This window comes from Bombina bombina, chromosome 5 (assembly GCF_027579735.1).
Source record: "Bombina bombina isolate aBomBom1 chromosome 5, aBomBom1.pri, whole genome shotgun sequence".
Classification (NCBI taxonomy): domain Eukaryota; kingdom Metazoa; phylum Chordata; class Amphibia; order Anura; family Bombinatoridae; genus Bombina; species Bombina bombina.
Genome location: NC_069503.1, coordinates 1,008,233,656 through 1,008,256,899, shown reverse-complemented (window position 1 = coordinate 1,008,256,899; position 23,244 = coordinate 1,008,233,656).

Sequence of the window (23,244 nt, the reverse complement as noted above, 5' to 3'; positions counted from 1 at the left end):
CCTGTTGCTGCCCTTTGTTTATGGTTGATTATTTGTTTTGCTTATAAATGTTATAATTAAATTTCTTTCCTAAGATATGGTGAATCCATGACATCATCAATTACTAGTGGGAATATCACTCCTGGCCAGCAGGAGGAGGCAGAGCACCACAGCAAAGCTGTTAAGTATCACTCCCCTTCCCACAATCCCCAGTCATTCTCTTTGCCTCTGTCTATGGAGGAGGTGACGTTTTTTGTGTCTGAAGAGAATTTGATTTATTTCTCTAGCCGTGGTCCACTTTAATCTCTTCAGTAGGGTAGTCGTGGCTTTAAAGCAGTTGGGAACTTGTGAGGTGGACCTTGCTGCATTTTTCTAACATTTTTTGCTGCCCTTATATAGAAAGCCAGAGTAGGTTTGTTCTGTTCGTTCTTTTTTCCACAGGTCTGTAAGGAGTGGCGTCCTTTCACACCGTTTGAGCTGTCCTCCTGCCAGACAGCTAGATGTGCAGGTAAGTGCTTTTGCCTTCTGGGGAGACTGGCACTGGAGGGGTTTAGGACTCTTTGCACTTTATTTGGGACCAAGATTCCTTAGGTAGGATCTTTTATTTGGCAGTGGGCAGGCACTTTCTTGCATGCGACTAAGAGACTTTAGGGGTTAACTTCCTTCATGGTTAGGAAGGGGTTAACCCTCTATTGGTGGCTATGAAGCTAGACTTTATTGGCTTTTTGATTGTAAGAGGCATATTTAATTTAAACTGCCTATAACGGTTATGAAGCGTGCGCTTTTTATTTCAAAAAGAAAATGTGGGGGAGGGATAGCGCTAACGAATAGCTGAGAGCCAAAATATCTAAAAAACTCTAATGAGATAGTGCATTACTAGTATAAATAATAAAAATCGAATTAAAATTAGCGTGTCTACGTAGCCAAAAAAAAGGATAGGATATATATGTACAAATAAATCAATATTTATTATAACAATATAAGATAAATTCTAACATAAATTCTAACAGATAACTCCTATAAAAGATGCCGGCATCAGGTAAAAAATGAGTGTATCTAAAAGACTGCAATGAGAGTGACCATCTGAGGTTCTCAAACAAACAAAATCATTAGCAGCATATATGACTAAACAGAATTATTAGCAGCATGCATAACCAACCAGAATTATTGGCAGCCTATATGACAAAAACAGATAAAATAACTATAAAGTCTATTAAAAATGCTTAATATCAGTATTCCCAAAATGGAGCTGATCCGTGGGTGATAATGTTTACCAGTGTGATCCGTGGGTGGTAATGTTTACCAGTGTGATCTCCTTAGGGGGTAATGTTACCAGTGTGTCAATTCAAAGACCGGGTAAAAACGGAGTGATGTGAGAAGTAACTTTATCTTCTTTCTGTATGGCTTTCCTCCGTTTTTTAGCCTATTTTTAGCCAGTATCTGTCCGTCCTCTGCAGCAGGTATCCAGCGTGTGGAAATGGTCCCAGAGGGGTCAAGTTCCGGGTTAAAGTTCAGTTCAGATTTCCAAATAGTAAAGCGCCGTTGTGCAATATTTCAGCCTATGAATGATAGACCTTTAAAAAGCACTCTGGGTTCGTTTTCTGTGGGTCCTGGGGCAGGGGCAAAATGTATCAAGGTATAGTAAGCAAGCTCTACGCGTTTCAGCCTCCAGGGGCCTTTATCAAGATCTTGATAAAGGCCCCTGGAGGCTGAAACGCGTAGAGCTTGCTTACTATACCTTGATACATTTTATATCTCTTTACTAGCTGAGGTATCGTTGGTGGATAGGACAGGTACATTGAGCGGTCACTGATCACAGGTGAGCCGTCTCTGCATGTGTAATTCCTGCCCCAGGACCCACAGAAAACGAACCCAGAGTGCTTTTTAAAGGTCTATCATTCATAGGCTGAAATATTGCACAACGGCGCTTTACTATTTGGAAATCTGAACTGAACTTTAACCCGGAACTTGACCCCTCTGGGACCATTTCCACACGCTGGATACCTGCTGCAGAGGACGGACAGATACTGGCTAAAAATAGGCTAAAAAACGGAGGAAAGCCATACAGAAAGAAGATAAAGTTACTTCTCACATCACTCCGTTTTTACCCGGTCTTTGAATTGACACACTGGTAACATTACCCCCTAAGGAGATCACACTGGTAAACATTACCACCCACGGATCACACTGGTAAACATTATCACCCACGGATCAGCTCCATTTTGGGAATACTGATATTAAGCATTTTTAATAGACTTTATAGTTATTTTATCTGTTTTTGTCATATAGGCTGCCAATAATTCTGGTTGGTTATGCATGCTGCTAATAATTCTGTTTAGTCATATATGCTGCTAATGATTTTGTTTGTTTGAGAACCTCAGATGGTCACTCTCATTGCAGTCTTTTAGATACACTCATTTTTTACCTGATGCCGGCATCTTTTATAGGAGTTATCTGTTAGAATTTATGTTAGAATTTATCTTATATTGTTATAATAAATATTGATTTATTTGTACATATATATCCTATCCTTTTTTTTTGGCTACGTAGACACGCTAATTTTAATTCGATTTTTATTATTTATACTAGTAATGCACTATCTCATTAGAGTTTTTTAGATATTTTGGCTCTCAGCTATTCGTTAGCGCTATCCCTCCCCCACATTTTCTTTTTGAACTAAGGGTGTACTTTATGAGGTTAGCACACTCCATATTGGGATTAGCTAGGAGAGCAGAAGTGTAGTATCCCTAATCACACTCTACATTTTTAGTGCGCTTTTTATTTCTAAGTTGTGCCGCTTCTATTGTTCCAGTCATGTGACCTCCCAAATCCTTCAGTGTTCACTTAGCGGTTGCGGTGGCTGGATGCGAGCGAGACCGGCTAGAGAAATCAGACTTTCTCGTTGCTGCTGGGATATCATAATCCTCGAATGGGGCAGGTATGCACCTCAGTGTGTAGCTGATGTGTAGAGGCTGTTCTTAGAAGGTTAAATTGAAGCGGTTTGTTCCTTCAAATACTCTGATCCCATGCAGGTTCTTTGTATAGTGTGGGGGCTATATTGCTACAAGCAGTGAGGGTGCAGGTTGTCTAGTTAATCTAACACTATACCACTCTACTGTTTCTTAAAGGGACAGTACATTAAATAAAGTAGATTTATTTTTTTGTTCTTATTTTTGCCAATATCTTTTCCTTTAAACATGTGTCTATGTTTAGAGAACCAAATTGTGTTACCCATGAAAGTTTGCTCCTCTTGTCTAAATAGGACTTTAAAACATAAAGAAACTTTTTGTTTCTGAGCCAAATGTCTCTCAGGATGATGCTGCTCAGGCATTGCCACAGCTTTCTCCTCAAACTTCCCAAGCCTCTATGGCGTCACATGCAGTGCCCTGTGGTTCCTCTCAATCTCCTGGAGGAGTTTATTTACCTGCAGATTTTGCAGCTCACGTATCCTCTGCAGTATCTGCAGGTTTATCTGCTTTTCCTATCCTACAGGGAAAACGCAAGAGGACATTTAAAGATTCAGATAGTAAGGTTTCTGCTCCGCATTTTGCTGCTCAGGGGTAGGATTCCCTGGTAGTTTTTGAGGGTGAAATATCAGATTTGGAAAGTCTAATTCCTTCTTCTGACTTTGAAGTAGTATCCTTCAGATTTAAGCTTGAATGCCTTTCTGTATTATTAAAGGAGGTTTTGACCCGACTATTGCTGTCGACCCTAAAAAATCAAGTAAACTGTATTCTTTGATGTTCCTTCCTCTGCGGAAGTATTCCCTATTCCACATCGTGCAACGGAGATTATTGCACAAGAATGGGATACCATCTCCTGTCTTTAAAAAGATGTTTCCTGTTGCCGACTCAATTAAAAAGTCATGGCACACGGTGCCTTAAATAAAAGGGGCAATTTCTACTCTGGCTAAGAGAACTACCATTCCTATTGAGGCTAACTGCTCTTTTAAGGATCCAATGGATAAAAAGCTGGAGGCTTATTTGAAGAAAATGTATGTTCATCAAGGTCTCCAATGGCAACCTGCAGTGTGTATTGCCACTGTATCCAGTGGGGCATCCTATTGGTACGACGCCTTGTCTGATTCTCTTCAAGTAGAGACTCCCTTGGAGGAGATCCAAGACAGGATTAAGGCTTTTAAGCTAGCCAATTACTTTATTTCTGATGCTACCATGCAGGTTGGGAGCCAAGATATCTCGTTTCGCTGTGCTAGCCCGCAGGGCTTTGTGGCTGAAGCCTTGGTCAGCTGATGTTTCATATAAATCCAAGCTTCTGGCGATTTCTTACAAGGGTAAGACCTTGTTTGGACCTGGTCTAGCAGAAATAATTTCTGATATCATGGGTGGAATAGACCTAAAGGACGTCAGAGTAATTTTCGTTCCTTTCGTAACTTTTAAGGAAATTCTTACAAGCAGGAACAGTCCAAGTCAGTCTTGGCACAAGGGGAAGCAGTCAAAGAAACCCGCAGCTGAGTCTAAATCAGCATGAAGGGTTTGCCCCTGATCCGGGATCAGATCAAGTGGGGGCAGACTTTCTCAGTTTTATCAAGCTTCAATACGAGATGTCCCAGATCCCTGGGCTGTGGACATAGTATTTTTAGGGTTACAAAATAGAATTCAAGACCTTTCCTCCCAGGGGCAGGTTCCACCTCTCAAGATTATCTGTAGACCAGATAAAGAGACGTTCTTGAAATGTGTTCAGGACCTTTCCTCCCTGGGAGTGATTGTTCCAGTTTCCATACTGGAACAGGGCCTAGGTTTCTATTCAAATCTGTTTGTGGTTCCCAAGAAAGAGGGAACTTTTAGGCCTATTCTAGACCTGAAGTGTTTAAACAAGTTTCTCAGAGTACCGTCCTTCAAGATGGAAACTATTTGTTCCATTCTTCCTTTAGTCCAAGAGGGTCAGTTCATGATGACCATAGACCTGAAGGATGCGTATCTTCATGTTCCCATTCACAGGGATCATCACAATTTCATGAGATTCGCCTTTCAAGACAAACAGTTTCAGTTTGTGGCTCTTCCATTTGGCCTTGCCACAGCTCCCAGAATTTTCTTGAAGATTCTGGCGGCTCTCTTGGCTGTTATCAGGTCTCGGGGAATTGCAGTGGCGCCCTACCTGGATGAAATATTCAGGCGCCATCTTTTCAACAAGCAAGCTCTCATACAGAGATCTTGTTATATTTTCTACGTTCCCATGGATGGAAAATGAATCTGGGAAAGAGTTCCAGCTACAAGTGTGGTTTTCTTAGGGACCATGATAGATTCCCTATCTACGAAAATAATTCTTAGAGGTCAGAAAATCCAAAGATTCTTGCCTCTCTGCAGTTACTGTTCGGCCATCAGTGGCTCAATGTATGGAGGTAATTGGTCTGATGGTCGCTTCCATGGACATCATTCCCTTTGCTCGATTCCATTTGAGAGCTCTGCAGTTATGCATGCTCAGTCAATGAAATGGAGACCATTCAGATCTCTGAGGATAGATCTAGATCAGTCGACAATAGACTCTCTCCCATGGTGGTTTTCTCAGCAGCATCTGTCTCAGGGCACATGCTTCCGGAGACCATCCTGGGTGATTGTGACCATGGACGCCAGCCTGGGACTTGTTAAAGGCGCAAGGACTATGGACTCAGGAAGAGTCTGTTCTCCCCATAAACATCTTGGAGTTAAGAGGAATTTACAATGCTCTGATGGCTTGGCCTCAGTTATCATTAGCCCAGTTTATCAGGTTCCAGTCGGACAATATCACCTCAGTGGCTTACATAAACCACCAGGGAGGAACTCTGAGTTCCTTGGCCATAAAAAAGGGGGCTCGGATTGTTCATTGGGTGGAAGTTTACAATTCTTTTCTATCTGCCATCCACATTCCAGGAGTGACAACTGGGAAGCGGACTTCCTGAGCTGACAGACATTTCATCCTGGGGAGTGGGCTCTCCATCCAGAGTTGATCTGATGGCGTCTTGGCAGAACTCCAAACTTCCAAGGTACGGTTTAAGGTCAAGAGATCCGCAGGCCGCCCTGATAGATGCTCTAGCGTTGCCTTGGAATTTTTAGTCTAGCTTACCTGTCTCCTCCATTTGCGCTCCTTCCACAAGTTATTGCTTGTATCAAACAGGAGAGAGCCTTGGTAATTCTAATAGCTCCTGCATGGCCTTGCAGGATCTGGTATGCAGACCTAGTGAAGATGTCATCTCTTCCACCTTGGAGGTTGCCTCTGAGGAAGGACCTTCTAACTCGGGGTCCATTCCTCCATCCAAATCTCGTTTCTCTGAAGCTGACTGCTTGGAGATTGAGCTTAGTTCTGTCTAAGCATGTTTTCTTTCATGTAATTAGCAAGAGTCCATGAGCTAGTGACGTATGGGATATACATTCCTACCAGGAGGGGCAAAGTTTCCCAAACCTCAAAATGCCTATAAATACACCCCTCACCACACCCACAAATCAGTTTTACAAACTTTGCCTCCTATGGAGGTGGTGAAGTAAGTTTGTGCTAGATTCTACGTTGATATGCGCTCCGCAGCAGGTTGGAGCCCGGTTTTCCTCTCAGCGTGCAGTGAATGTCAGAGGGATGTGAGGAGAGTATTGCCTATTTGAATTCAATGATCTCCTTCTACGGGGTCTATTTCATAGGTTCTCTGTTATCGGTCGTAGAGATTCATCTCTTACCTCCCTTTTCAGATCGACGATATACTCTTATATATACCATTACCTCTACTGATTTTCGTTTCAGTACTGGTTTGGCTTTCAACTACATGTAGATGAGTGTCCTGGGGTAAGTAAGTCTTATTTTCTGTGACACTCTAAGCTATGGTAGGGCACTTTTATATAAAGTTCTAAATATATGTATTCAAACATTTATTTGCCTTGACTCAGGATGTTCAACGTTCCTTATTTCAGACAGTCGGTTTCATATTTGGGATAATGCATATGAATAAATCATTTTTTTTACCTTAAAATTTGACTTTTTTCCTGTGGGCTGTTAGGCTCGCGGGGGCTGAAAATGCTTCATTTTATTGCGTCATTCTTGGCGCGGACTTTTTTGGCGCCAATTTTTTTTTCTGTTTCCGGCGTCATACGTGTCGCCGGAAGTTGCGTCATTTTTTACGTTTTTTGCGCCAAAAGTGTCGGCGTTCCGGATGTGGCGTCATTTTTGGTGCCAAAAGCATTTAGGCGCCAAATAATGTGGGCGTCTTTTTTGGCGCTAAAAAATATGGGCGTCACTTTTGTCTCCACATTATTTAAGTCTCATTATTTATTGCTTCTGGTTGCTAGAAGCTTGTTCACTGGCATTTTTTCCCATTCCTGAAACTGTCATTTAAGGAATTTGATCAATTTTGCTTTATATGTTGTTTTTTCTATTACATATTGCAAGATGTCCCAGATTGACACTGAGTCAGAAGATACTTATGGAAAAACGCTGCCTGGTGCTGGATCTACCAAAGTTAAGTGTATCTGTTGTAAACTTGTGGTATCTGTTCCTCCAGCTGTTGTTTGTAATGAATGTCATGACAAACTTGTTAATGCAGATAATATTTCCTTTAGTAATGTTACATTACCTGTTGCGGTTCCGTCAACATCTAATACTCAGAGTGTTCCTGTTAACATAAGAGATTTTGTTTCTAAATCCATTAAGAAGGCTATGTCTGTTATTCCCCCTTCTAGTAAACGTAAAAGGTCTTTTAAAACTTCTCATTTTTCAGATGAATTTTTAAATGAACATCATCATTCTGATTCTGATAGTGGTTCCTCTGGTTCAGAGGATTCTGTTTCAGAGGTTGATGCTGATAAATCTTCATATTTATTCAAAATGGAATTTATTCGTTCTTTACTTAAAGAAGTCTTAATTGCATTAGAAATAGAGGATTCTGGTCCTCTTGATACTAAATCTAAACGTTTAAATAAGGTTTTTAAATCTCCGGTAGTTATTCCAGAAGTTTTTCCTGTCCCTGATGCTATTTCTGAAGTAATCTCCAGGGAATGGAATAATTTGGGTAATTCATTTACTCCTTCTAAACGTTTTAAGCAATTATATCCTGTGCCATCTGACAGATTAGAATTTTGGGACAAAATCCCTAAGGTTGATGGGGCTGTCTCTACTCTTGCTAAACGTACTACTATTCCTACGGCAGATAGTACTTCCTTTAAGGATCCTTTAGATAGGAAGATTGAATCCTTTCTAAGAAAAGCTTACTTATGTTCGGGTAATCTTCTTAGACCTGCTATATCTTTAGCGGATGTTGCTGCAGCTTCAACTTTTTGGTTAGAAGCTTTAGCGCAACAAGTAACAGATCATAATTCTCATAGCATTGTTAATCTTCTTCAACATGCTAATAACTTTATTTGTGATGCCATCTTTGATATCATTAGAGTTGATGTCAGGTATATGTCTCTAGCTATTTTAGCTAGAAGAGCTTTATGGCTTAAAACTTGGAATGCTGATATGTCTTCTAAGTCAACTTTGCTTTCCCTTTCTTTCCAGGGTAATAAATTATTTGGTTCTCAGTTGGATTCTATTATCTCAACTGTTACTGGAGGGAAAGGAACTTTTTTACCACAGGATAAAAAATCTAATGGTAAATTTAGGTCTAATAATCGTTTTCGTTCCTTTCGTCACAATAAGGAACAAAAGCCTGATCCTTCACCCACTGGAGCGGTGTCAGTTTGGAAACCATCTCCAGTCTGGAATAAATCCAAGCCTTTTAGAAAACCAAAGCCAGCTCCCAAGTCCACATGAAGGTGCGGCCCTCATTCCAGCCCAGCTGGTAGGGGGCAGCTTACGATTTTTCAAAGAAATTTGGATCAATTCAATTCACAATCTTTGGATTCAAAACATTGTTTCAGAAGGGTACAGAATTGGCTTCAAAATAAGGCCTCCTGCAAAGAGATTTTTTCTTTCCCATGTCCCAGTAAATCCAGCGAAGGCTCAAGCATTTCTGAAATGTGTTTCAGATCTAGAGTTGGCTGGAGTAATTATGCCAGTTCCAGTTCTGGAACAGGGGCTGGGGTTTTATTCAAATCTCTTCATTGTACCAAAGAAGGAGAATTCCTTCAGACCAGTTCTGGATCTAAAAATATTGAATCGTTATGCAAGGATACCAACATTCAAAATGGTAACTATAAGGACTATCCTGCCTTTTGTTCAGCAAGGGCATTATATGTCCACAATAGATTTACAGGATGCATATCTGCATATTCCGATTCATCCAGATCACTATCAGTTTCTGAGATTCTCTTTCCTGGACAAGCATTACCAGTTTGTGGCTCTGCCGTTTGGCCTAGCAACAGCTCCAAGAATTTTTACAAAGGTTCTCGGTGCCCTTCTGTCTGTAATCAGAGAACAGGGTATTGTGGTATTTCCTTATTTGGACGATATCTTGGTACTTGCTCAGTCTTCACATTTAGCAGAATCTCATACGAATCGACTTGTGTTGTTTCTTTAAGATCATGGTTGGAGGATCAATTTACCGAAAAGTTCATTGATTCCTCGGACAAGGGTAACCTTTTTAGGTTTCCAGATAGATTCAGCGTCCATGACTCTGTCTCTGACAGACAAGAGACGTCTAAAATTGATCTCAGCTTGTCGAAACCTTCAATCACTATCATTCCCTTCGGTAGCCTTATGCATGGAAATTCTAGGTCTTATGACTGCTGCATCGGACGCGATCCCCTTTGCTCGTTTTCACATGCAACCTCTTCAGCTCTGTATGCTGAACCAGTGGTGCAGGGATTACACAAAGATATCTCAATTAATATCTTTAAAACCGATTGTATGACACTCTCTGACGTGGTGGACAGATCACCATCGTTTAGTTCAGGGGGTTTCTTTTGTTCTTCCGACCTGGACTGTAATTTCAACAGATGCAAGTCTGACAGGTTGGGGAGCTGTTTGGGGGTCTCTGACAGCACAAGGGGTTTGGGAATCTCAGGAGGTGAGATTACCAATCAATATTTTGGAACTCCGTGCAATTTTCAGAGCTCTTCAGTCATGGCCTCTTCTAAAGAGAGAATCGTTCATTTGTTTTCAGACAGACAATGTCACAACTGTGGCATACATCAATCATCAAGGAGGGACTCACAGTCCTCTGGCTATGAAAGAAGTATCTCGAATACTGGTATGGGCGGAATCCAGCTCCTGTCTAGTTTCTGCGGTTCATTTCCCAGGTATAGACAATTGGGAAGCGGATTATCTCAGTCGCCAAACGTTACATCCGGGCGATTGTTTCTTCTGCTTATAATTTCAGTTTTTTTCATTATAAGAATTAAACTTTATTTTGGGTGTGGATTATTTTCATCGGAATTGGCTGTCTTTATTTTATCCCTCCCTCTCTAGTGACTCTTGCGTGGAAGATCCACATCTTGGGTAGTCATTATCCCATACGTCACTAGCTCATGGACTCTTGCTAATTACATGAAAGAAAACATAATTTATGTAAGAACTTACCTGATAAATTCATTTCTTTCATATTAGCAAGAGTCCATGAGGCCCACCCTTTTTGTGGTGGTTATGATTTTTTTGTATAAAGCACAATTATTCCAATTCCTTATTTTTTATGCTTTCGCACTTTTTTCTTATCACCCCACTTCTTGGCTATGCGTTAAACTGATTTGTGGGTGTGGTGAGGGGTGTATTTATAGGCATTTTGAGGTTTGGGAAACTTTGCCCCTCCTGGTAGGAATGTTATCCCATACATCACTAGCTCATGGACTCTTGCTAATATGAAAGAAATGAATTTATCAGGTAAGTTCTTACATAAATTATGTGTTTTATGAGTCGGTCATTGAGACCATGATTTAGGCTCATAAGCCTGTTACTAGAAAGATTTACCATAGGGTATGGCGTAAATACCTTTATTGGTGTGAATCCAAGGGCTACTCTTGGAGTAGGGTCAGGATTCCTAGGATTTTGTCTTTTCTTCAGGAAGGTTTGGAGAAAGGATCGTCAGTCAGTACTCTGAAGGGTCAGATTTCTGCATTATTATCTATTTTGTTACATAAGCGTCTGGCGGATATGCCAGATGTTCAATCTTATTGTCAGGCCCTGATTAGGATTAGGCCTGTGTTTAAGTCTGTTTCTCCTCCTTGGAGCCTTAACCTTGTTCTTAAAATTTTGCAGCAGGCTCTGTTTGAGCCTTTGCATTCCATAGATATTAAGTTATTTTGGAAGGTTTTGTTTCTTTTTGCCATCTCTTCTGCTCGGAGAGTTTCAGAACTCTCGGCTTTGCAGTGTGATTTGCCTTATCTTCCATGCTGATAAGGCGGTTCTTCGTATGAAGTTTAGTTTTCTTCCTAAAGTAGTCTCAGAAATAATATTCAGGAAATTGTTGTTCCTTCTCTATGCCCTAATCCTTCTTCTCATAAGGACGTTTGTTGCACAACTTGAATGTTGTGCGTGCTCTGAAATTTGACCTACAGGCGACTAAGGATTTTTGCCAGTCCTCTGCCCTGTTTGTTTTTTTCTCCGGAAAGTGTAAAGGTCCGAAAGCGACTGCTACTTCTTTCTCTCTGGCAGAGAAGTATTATTTGTTTTGTTTGAGACTGCTGGTCAGCAGCCTCATGAGAGAATTACGGCTCATTCTAGTAGGGCTGTTTCCTCTTTTTGGGTTTTCAAAAATGACGCTTCTGTGGAACAGATTTGAAAGGCTGAAACTTGGTCCTCTCTGCATACTTTTTCCAAATTTGATACTTTTGCATCGGCTGAGGCTCTTTTTGGGAGAAAGGTTCTTCAAGCGGTGGTTCCTTCTGATTAGGTCTGCCTGTCTTGTTCTCCCTCCCTAGTTATCTGTGTCCTCTAGCTTGGGTATTGGTTCCCACTATTAATTGATGACGTTGTGGACTCATATTTTAGGAAAGAAAAGAAAATGTTATGCTTACCTGATAAATGTATTTCTTTCCGGATATGGTGAGTCCACAACCCCACCCTTATATTTAAGACAGTTGTTTTTTATTAAACCTCAGGCATCTCTACACCTTTTGTTATTCTTTTTTCCATTTTCCTTCGGTCGAATGACTGGGGATTGTGGGAAGGGGAGTGATACTTAACAGCTTTGCTGTGGTGCTCTTTGCCTCCTCCTGCTGGCCAGGAGTGATATTCCCACTAGTTATTGATGACGTCGTGGACCATATCCGGAAAGAAAGAAATTTATCAGGTAAGCATAAATTTTCTTTTTCTTACTTTGGTTTAAAAAAGATGTCTAGTTAAATGTTTTGTAATATCTGACATTTTTGTTCATCTTTAATATGTGCATATAAAAAAATCCTGTCCTTGTGTTCTACCCATGGGATGTTGATACGTCAGAACCCAACCCATAGGCTTGTATATAAACTGAGTTTCCTGAGTTTGTTATTCTATGTCAATAAAGGGATTTATTACAAATAGTTGTTTGTTTTTTAAATTAAACTATATTCAACAGGATATCAAAACTTTGTTCATAATTGAATTGTGGGGCAAAATAAACTTTTATATTCATGAAAATCTATCCTGAACTCAAACATTTTCTGAAAACTGTAGGCAGTTCTCTTGTTTTGTAAATACCATGTAAAGGCTACTTTTATGGATCTCCTTAAGATGAATATATGCAAGTCTGGTTTGATATCTTCCCACTCCTCTATGTAATTTAAAGGGATATTAAATTAACAAATCACAAACAGAATGTTTGATTATGCATCATGAAATAAAGCATTGCAGTGTACTTGTATTAGGTTGTGTGTTTTGCTTCTTATTTGCATGTGAAAACTGCTTTTTTCCTCCTTACCCACAGTGGTTGGGATGCAGGCTTAACTGCCTCTGCAACATATAATATACAATAATTTGATATATGCATGAGATATTCAAGAGGCTTTTTTTAACACCTAGAACAAGAACAACCACACAGTGTGCCTTTCTAGGTGTGCAGGATGACACTGCCATCTTCCTGTCAGAAGGGAGATTGTAAATTATCTAGGGAAGAAAGGGGAGGAGGGTATCCATCACAAGATCAGAAAGTCTGGTGTTCTTCAAACAGTGGCATTCATCTGTAAGCCATCAGATATAGGGCCTGTAGATCTTTTATGTGGAGTAAGAGACCAAGAAATGTCCTCACCCAGTCTCATTTTAAGAACAAAACGGGAACAGCTTGGCCAATATAGCAGGAGGATGTTAGGCAATGTAGGAACTACATAGGTAAGTCAGATGGAAACCATCTGGCCTGATTGCAGTCTACCATTTAGCTCTATTGTTTACACTCCCTATTGGCGAGTTAGTTGATAAAGAAAATCAAAACTGTTGAGGTTCCATTATATCAAAAGTATCTCTTGGAATCTGAGAGAGTCTATCTGGCAGTGGGTTGTCCCTGTGAAGTAAACTTCTGTGATATCCAGGACATGCGTTATTGCCAACTGCATGATCTGTCTAACTTCCTGAATATGCTGTAGGTTTTGAATACCCCTTTAAAAATGTATAATGGTTCTACAATTACATTGATTGTGAAAAGTTTGAAAGCTGTATTTTAGACAATATTTGTCATGCCAATAATCTACACCAATCACCATGGCTTCCAGTTTATGTGTTCTCAATTTATATTTGGTTCATTTCTAATGGCTTTGAATAAAGTGGTTCTGCACTTCTGTTTGACCCACCCTAATGCTGACTTTGCTTGGGTCAAGCTGCAGGTGTACCCCTTCAACAGGCTCTTGCTGGTGTGTTCACAATCCAACTTTGGTAGTGAAAAGTTTCTCTGGGCACAAAATATTTGGATGAGGACTAGCCATGATGTTGAAAACAGAAGTAATAAGACCTCGAGTTTTTTGCTTTATTAATTTCATTAATGATGCCTGCACAAGCCATACCTCAGGATTCCACTTTTAAAAGTAGAGGCACAACTAATAATTGCCAATGCTAAAGACTTACTATTAAAAATAAAATCATAAACACCCCCATATAATATATATCTCAGTACACTTATGTACTTATCATGTAAAACAACTGATTACATTATATCACTGAAGAACTGCTTTAAGTAGAGGAATGGATTACAGCTCCACAAAGTAATGGCTGACATGTTTTTTGCAATTAAGCCACGTAGAGTTAGAGAGGAAATTGAGCAATTCTCTTGTGTGATTAAATTGCTCAGACATCACCAGCTTGACATTTTAGCAGTAATAATGCTGCAGGCTGCTTGTCTGGCTAACACTACCAGTGGTGGTTCCAGAATCCTTATTGTGGGGGAAGGAGGAGCAAATGCTCCTTGGGGGAGTTGTGGGTGTTCTATTGGTGGGGACAGGGTGAGTGGTTGGGTTATAGGTACAGGTGTTCCACAGGCAGGAGAGTTGGAGCCACAGGTGATCTGAGGGCAGAGCCTGGTGGTCAGGTGGTGTAGTTTGGCAGCTGTTGGATGTGGCCTGCCTAAAAGGACAGGAACAAGGAGTAGTAATGTATTTCCATTTTACCTTCCTCAGCCCAATTAGGATGAAAAAAGGAAAATTGATGGAGCTTTAGACTCCTTGCTCTCCCACTAAAACCACCACTGAACACTGTTTATCCATTCCTGTCCTCAATTACCACAAAAAGGGAAGATTTTAAAAACACGCAATGAGCTTCTGGACATCCCAAGAGAGGAAATTGTTAAAATTTGTCCTGTAAAGGGGTACGTAAGGACTAGAGTTGGAAAGTATTTTAGGTGATAACATTACTAGGTGTGACACACCAATGTAGTAAGTATTTCTATTATACATCAACAGAGGCAGAGGGCCCCCGAGACAGCTTCAGCAAAAAAAAAAAAATCAACTTTTATGCTGCCATCAGGGGTTAAAAGCTGTGACTCCAGTCAGGGGCCCTGGACTGGGAGGGGCCTGGACCCCCTGACAGTGCCAGAATGCCATTAATCCGGTGTTTCTAGACTCTGCTAAATGGCTGGAAACTACATGATTCAGAATGCCATGCAGTAAATACAAACAAATCAGAGGTGGAGGGCTGAGCTCCCACCCAGAACTGCACTAGAGTGAGTGGGGAGGAGGAAGCAGCAGGAGAGTACTAGCTATGGATTCCATGTTAACAGCATGGGATGGGACAGTAGCAGTTGCTGCCTTCCCTGTCAAGCATGGCAAGTCCAGGGTAAGGCTCCTCCCTCCTTCAGCTTCAGTGTCATTGTTAGTGACTGAAGGCAGATGAGCAGCACTAGGTATGTTAGCTAAAACCTATGGTCAGTTAGGGCAGGCTGAGGCTAGAGCCATGTTCCAGCACCTATAGTAGCCACGTTCGTCAAACACATAGACCCAGCGGCAGTTAAATCCCCTGAGTGATGACGTGGCGCTGGGAAACGTTACGGTTTTAAGAAAAGCTCCCAAGCCGCGTCAAAGGCAGCTGAGATGCTTGCTCCTCTCACTCCCAGCGTTACCAGCAAGCTGGAAGCGCTGGGACCGACGTCATCTGAGCATTCAGCGAATGCCCAGCACCTTGATTGGAAGCCTTCCCGAACGCTCCAAGCAAGGCAGGGCTCGCTGGAGGCACTTGCCGAACGTGTTTTGTGAGACATGGATCAGAGAGGAGGTTTTTATTCTGCAGCTGTGAGATTCGGTGGGACTTTTAAGATGATCCATTCACTCACTGACCCCAATGATTCTCATAATACTTGAAAGAAACTTTCACACACACAAAAAGTGCCTTGGTGACTTTAATCAGTTGCAGTAATAAAGTAGTAAAAATACATTTAATTAAAAAAAAAATGTATATGTCTGTGAGAACAAGCAGATAAGGTGCTTGGATCTCTACATGTAAATATCTGAATAAGCTCTGTGAAGAGATTGACTCGTGTTTTTACCTCATTTTTATTGTTCTTTATAAAACCACTTTCCTGCCTCATTATAAAATAGTATTTCTGAGGTTTGTATTAACTAAACACAAAATAACATTGCCTTAAACTACAATATTATATGTATTTAATAATACAATCATTTAAGTGACATAAAAATTGCAATCTTTCATATGGAAAGCACTATGTAAGCATGTTGCAATATGTTTTTGTAGCTTACATCTCTTTTAAATTGATTTTAACTTCAAATGCATATGTGTATAGGTGACCTGTGTAGGAACCATTATATTTAGCATGGTAATGTTCTAGACCCTGAACATGTATTGTACATGTTTTCTAATTTTATAATAAGGCAATGATTAGATTAGACCAGTGGCATATTAAGGTTTTGTGCTGCCCTAGGCAATCAAAATTCTGCTGCCCCCCCTAAGGATCAAGGCCTTTTTGGGCAATAATATTTTTAGGTCAGAGCTTCAAAAAGTATTTGTTCATAGATAATTTACTTTTATAATCAATAAAATGACATTGCCTTTAGTATTACACCCATTAAATATTTATATAATAAAGATACACATATATATGGAATGCAAGGTATATATACTTTATATTTATAAATATTTTTTTTATAACTATATATATATATATATATATATATATATATATATATATATATATAGTTATCTATAGCTAGCTTTAGGCTAGTCCTTTCATAAATTGCACTCACCTTTTTATTGTCACTTTTTGTATGCTGAGCCTGATAGTGTGCTCCATGTGCCTAAGACAGCTCCCTTCAACATCACATGCCTCCAGAGCACCAACTACACAGCTGCTCCACGCTTTGTACATGATAGAATTTTTGAATCATAAACTAAGGCCCAGGTTTTTCTATGACAGACACAGCTAATGGGTGGGAAGGGAACCTCTGTGTATTTTCACAGTAAGTTAGTCAGTCCGACTCCTATTGTAATACGATCTCAGACCTACTATTTGCATTAATGAATTGTGAGTTATGAAATATCACCACTTAAGGAAGTAAAGATTAGTGATGTTGCGAACCTTAAAATTTCGGTTTGCGAACGGCGGACTCGACCTTCCGCTACTCTTCTAGGCAGGCGAACTTTAAAACTCACAAGGACTCTTTCTGGCCACAGTCGTGATGGAAAAGTTGTTTCAAGGGGACTAACACCTGGACTGTGGTATGCCGGAGGGGGATCCATGGCAAAACTCCCACGGAAAATTACATAGTTGATGCAGAGTCTGGTTTTAACCCATAAAGGGCCTTAATCACCTAACATTCCTAAATTGTTTGGAATAACGTGCTTTAAAACATCAGGTATGAAGTTGTATCGATCAGGTAGTGTAAGGATTACGCCCGCTTCACAGTGACAGACCAAACTCCCTGTGTAACGCACCGCAAACAGTCCATTTGCACAACCACGAGATAGATTTGATAGATACATAGATTACATAGATCAATAGATGTAATATACATTTGATAGATACGAATTACATAGATCAATAGATGCAATATACATTTGATAGATACGAATTACATAAATCAAAAGATGCAATATACATTTGATAGATACGAATTACATAGATAAATAGATGCAATATATATTTGATAGATACAATTGATAGTTAGATAGATTCGATAGATAAATAGATTTGATAGATATATAATTTCCCTGACAGAGTATAACAATAAGACATGCGGTCTGGGTTAAGTAGTACTATTCTTAGCAGTTTACTACCTGTTACTCCCCCTATCGGGGGAGGCCTATATGGCCTGCATTTTTGGAACAGGGAGATGGAAGAAGATGATTGGTCTGTCCTCCTACTTCAAATTTGGCCTAAACACAAGTGGCTGTCTCAAAACAGTCCGGCCATGAGATAGATTTGATAGATATACATAGATTGATAGTTAGATAGAATCGATAGAAGATAAATAGATAGATTTGATAGATATATAATTACCCTGACAAAGTATAACAATAAAACATGCGGTCTGGGACCCATGGTAACTAGGTTGTGTTAAGTAGTACTATTCTTAGCACTTTAATCCCTGTTACTCCCCCTATCGGGGGAGGTCTATATGGCCTGCATGATTACCCTGACAAAGTATACCAACAAGACATGCGGTCTGGGACCCATGGTAACTAGGTTGTGTTAAGTAGTACTATTCTTAGCACTTTAATCCCTGTTACTCCCCCCTATCGGGGGAGGTCTATATGGCCTGCATGATTACCCTGACAAAATATAACAACAAAACATGCGGTCTGGGACCTATGGTAACTAGGTTGTGTTTAGTAGTACTATTCTTAGCCCTTTACTCCATGTTACTCCCCCTATCTGGGGAGGTCTATATGGCCTGCATGATTACCCTGACAAAGTATATCAACAAGACATGCGGTCTGAGACCCATGGTAACTAGGTTGTGTTAAGTAGTACTGTTCTTAGCAGTTTAATACCTGTTACTCCCCCTATCTGGGCAGGTCTATATGGCCTGCATGATTACCCTGACAAAGTATAACAACAAGACATGCGGTCTAGGACCCATGGTAACTAGGTTGTGTTAAGTAGTACCTTTCTTAGCAGTTTAATACCTGTTACTCCCCCTATCTGGGGAGGTCTATATGGCCTGGATGATTACCCTGACAAAGTATATCAACAAGACATGCGGTCTGGGACCCATGGTAACTAGGCTGTGTTAAGTAGTACTGTTCTTAGCAGTTTAATACCTGTTACTCCCCCTATCTGGGGAGGTCTATATGGCCTGCATGATTACCCTGACAAAGTATAACAACAAGACATGCGGTCTGGGACCCATGGTAACTAGGCTGTGTTAAGTAGTACTGTTCTTAGCAGTTTAATACCTGTTACTCCCCCTATCGGGGGAGGTCTATATGGCCTGCATGATTACCCTGACAAAGTATAACAACAAGACATGCGGTCTGGGACCCATGGTAACTAGGTTGTGTTAAGTAGTACTGTTCTTAGCAGTTTAATCCCTGTTACTCCCCCTATCTGGGGAGGTCTATATGGCCTGCATGATTACCCTGACAAAGTATAACAACAAGACATGCGGTCTAGGACCCATGGTAACTAGGTTGTGTTAAGTAGTACCTTTCTTAGCAGTTTAATACCTGTTACTCCCCCTATCTGGGGAGGTCTATATGGCCTGGATGATTACCCTGACAAAGTATATCAACAAGACATGCGGTCTGGGACCCATGGTAACTAGGCTGTGTTAAGTAGTACTGTTCTTAGCAGTTTAATACCTGTTACTCCCCCTATCTGGGGAGGTCTATATGGCCTGCATGATTACCCTGACAAAGTATAACAACAAGACATGCGGTCTGGGACCCATGGTAACTAGGCTGTGTTAAGTAGTACTGTTCTTAGCAGTTTAATACCTGTTACTCCCCCTATCGGGGGAGGTCTATATGGCCTGCATGATTACCCTGACAAAGTATAACAACAAGACATGCGGTCTGGGACCCATGGTAACTAGGTTGTGTTAAGTAGTACTGTTCTTAGCAGTTTAATCCCTGTTACTCCCCCTATCTGGGGAGGTCTATATGGCCTGCATGATTACCCTGACAAAGTATAACAACAAGACATGCGGTCTGGGACCCATGGTAACTAGGTTGTGTTAAGTAGTACTGTTCTTAGCAGTTTAATCCCTGTTACTCCCCCTATCGGGGGAGGTCTATATGGCCTGCATGATTACCCTGACAAAGTATAACAACAAGACATGCGGTCTGGGACCCATGGTAACTAGGTTGTGTTAAGTAGTACTGTTCTTAGCAGTTTAATACCTGTTACTCCCCCTATCTGGGGAGGTCTATATGGCCTACCCTGCATGATTACACTGACAAAGTATAACAACGAAACATGCGGTCTGGGACCCATGGTAACTAGGTTGTGTTTAGTAGTACTATTCTTAGCACTTTAATCCCTGTTACTCCCCCTATCGGGGGAGGTCTATATAGCCTGCATGATTACCCTGACAAAGTATATCAACAAGACATGCGGTCTGGGACCCATGGTAACTAGGTTGTGTTAAGTAGTACTGTTCTTAGCAGTTTAATACCTGTTACTCCCCCTATCTGGGGAGGTCTATATGGCCTGCATAATTACCCTGACAAAGTATAACAACAAGACATGCGGTCTGGGACCCATGGTAACTAGGTTGTGTTAAGTAGTACTGTTCTTAGCAGTTTAATCCCTGTTACTCCCCCTATTGGGGGAGGTCTATATGGCCTACCCTGCATGATTACCCTGACAAAGTATAACAACAAGACATGAGGTCTGGACCCATGGTAACTAGGTTGTGTTAAGTAGTACTGTTCTTAGCAGTTTAATACCTGTTACTCCCCCTATCTGGGGAGGTCTATATGGCCTGCATGATTACCCTGACAAAGTATAACAACAAGACATGCGGTCTGGGACCCATGGTAACTATGCTGTGTTAAGTAGTACTGTTCTTAGCAGTTTAATACCTGTTACTCCCCCTATCTGGGGAGGTCTATATGGCCTACCCTGCATGATTACACTGACAAAGTATAACAACGAAACATGCGGTCTGGGACCCATGGTAACTAGGTTGTGTTTAGTAGTACTATTCTTAGCACTTTAATACCTGTTACTCCCCCTATCGGGGGAGGTCTATATGGCCTGCATGATTACCCTGACAAAGTATAACAACAAGACATGCGGTCTGGGACCCATGGTAACTAGGTTGTGTTAAGTAGTACTGTTCTTAGCAGTTTAATCCCTGTTACTCCCCCTATCTGGGGAGGTCTATATGGCCTGCATGATTACCCTGACAAAGTATAACAACAAGACATGCGGTCTGGGACCCATGGTAACTAGGTTGTGTTAAGTAGTACTGTTCTTAGCAGTTTAATCCCTGTTACTCCCCCTATCGGGGGAGGTCTATATGGCCTGCATGATTACCCTGACAAAGTATAACAACAAGACATGCGGTCTGGGACCCATGGTAACTAGGTTGTGTTAAGTAGTACTGTTCTTAGCAGTTTAATCCCTGTTACTCCCCCTATTGGGGGAGGTCTATATGGCCTACCCTGCATGATTACCCTGACAAAGTATAACAACAAGACATGAGGTCTGGACCCATGGTAACTAGGTTGTGTTAAGTAGTACTGTTCTTAGCAGTTTAATACCTGTTACTCCCCCTATCTGGGGAGGTCTATATGGCCTGCATGATTACCCTGACAAAGTATAACAACAAGACATGCGGTCTGGGACCCATGGTAACTATGCTGTGTTAAGTAGTACTGTTCTTAGCAGTTTAATACCTGTTACTCCCCCTATCGGGGGAGGTCTATATGGCCTGCATGATTACCCTGACAAAGTATAACAACAAGACATACGGTCTGGGACCCATGGTAACTAGGTTGTGTTAAGTAGTACTGTTCTTAGCAGTTTAATACCTGTTACTCCCCCTATCGGGGGAGGTCTATATGGCCTGCATGATTACCCTGACAAAGTATAACAACGAAACATGCGGTCTGGGACCCATGGTAACTAGGTTGTGTTTAGTAGTACTATTCTTAGCACTTTAATCCCTGTTACTCCCCCTATCGGGGGAGGTCTATATAGCCTGCATGATTACCCTGACAAAGTATATCAACAAGACATGCGGTCTGGGACCAATGGTAACTAGGTTGTGTTAGGTATTAAACTGCTAAGAACAGTACTACTTAACACAACCTAGTTACCATGGGTCCCAGACCGCATGTCTTGTTGATATACTTTGTCAGGGTAATCATGCAGGCCATATAGACCTCCCCAGATAGGGGGAGTAACAGGTATTAAACTGCTAAGAACAGTACTACTTGTTACTCCCCCTATCTGGGGAGGTCTATATGGCCTGCATGATTACCCTGACAAAGTATAACAACAAAACATGCAGTCTGGGACCCATGGTAACTAGGTTGTGTTTAGTAGTACTATTCTTAGCACTTTAATCCCTGTTACTCCCCCTATCTGGGGAGGTCTATATGGCCTGCATGATTACCCTGACAAAGTATAACAACAAGACATGCGGTCTCGGACCCATGGTAACTAGGTTGTGTTAAGTAGTACTGTTCTTAGCAGTTTAATCCCTGTTACTTCCCCTATCGGGGGAGGTCTATATGGCCTACCCTGCATGATTACCCTGACAAAGTATAACAACAAGACATGAGGTCTGGACCCATGGTAACTAGGTTGTGTTAAGTAGTACTGTTCTTAGCAGTTTAATACCTGTTACTCCCCCTATCTGGGGAGGTCTATATGGCCAGCATGATTACCCTGACAAAGTATAACAAGACATGCGGCTGACTGATGTTTCACAGTCAAAAAAGTTTTTTTTTTTAAATATTTACACTACTGTTATAACAAATATGATTGGTGGCACTAGTTGGCAAGTGGGTCTGGCACACACGCTGGCAGGCAGGCAGGCAGGCAACTTCAATTAGATTACACTAGCAGACTGATGTTTCACAGTCAAAAAAAGTTTTTTTTAAAATATTTACAATACTGTTATAACAAATGATTGGTGGCACTAGTTGGCAAGTGGGCCTGGCACACACTCTGGCAGGCAACTGCACTTCAATTGTACTAGCAGACTGATGATTCACAGTCAAAAAAGTTTTTATTTAAAAAATATTTACAATACTGTTATAACAAATATGATTGGTGGCATTAGTTGGCAAGTGGGCCTGGCACACACGCTGGGAGGCAGGCAACTGCAATTCAATTGCACTAGCAGACTGATGATTCACAGTCAAAAAAGTTTTTATTTTAAATATTTATAATACTGTTATAACAAATATGATTGGTGGCACTAGTTGGCAAGTGGGCCTGGCACACATGCTGGCAGGCAACTGCAATTCAATTGCACTAGCAGACTGATGATTCACAGTCAAAAAAGTTTTTATTTTAAATATTTACAATACTGTTATAACAAATATGATTGGTGGCACTAGTTGGAAAGTGGGCCTGGCACACACGCTGGCAGACAGGCAACTGCAATTAAATAACACTAGCAGATTGATGTAAAAGTTTTTTTTTTTTTTTTTTTTTTTTAAAGTTACACTAATGTTACAACAGATAGGAGTGGTGGCACTGAGGATGGAAGTAGGTACAGTATATGCTGGCAGCCTGACACACAGGCTGGCAACTAAAATTAAATAACACTAGAAGACTGATGTAAAAGTTTTTTTTTTTTAAATTTACACTAATGTTACACCAGATATAAGTGGTGGAAAACAGAGCTATTAATCACAGTATATGATGTGGGCCTGACACACAGGCCTGATGGAAAATGAAATTAGATTACACTAGCAAAATGATGTAAAAGTTTTTTTTTTTTTCAATTTACACTAATGTTAAGCAGATATCAGTGGTGGCACTAATCACAGTATATGCTGTGAGCCTCACACACAGGCTGACAGGCAGGCAAATGCAAATAA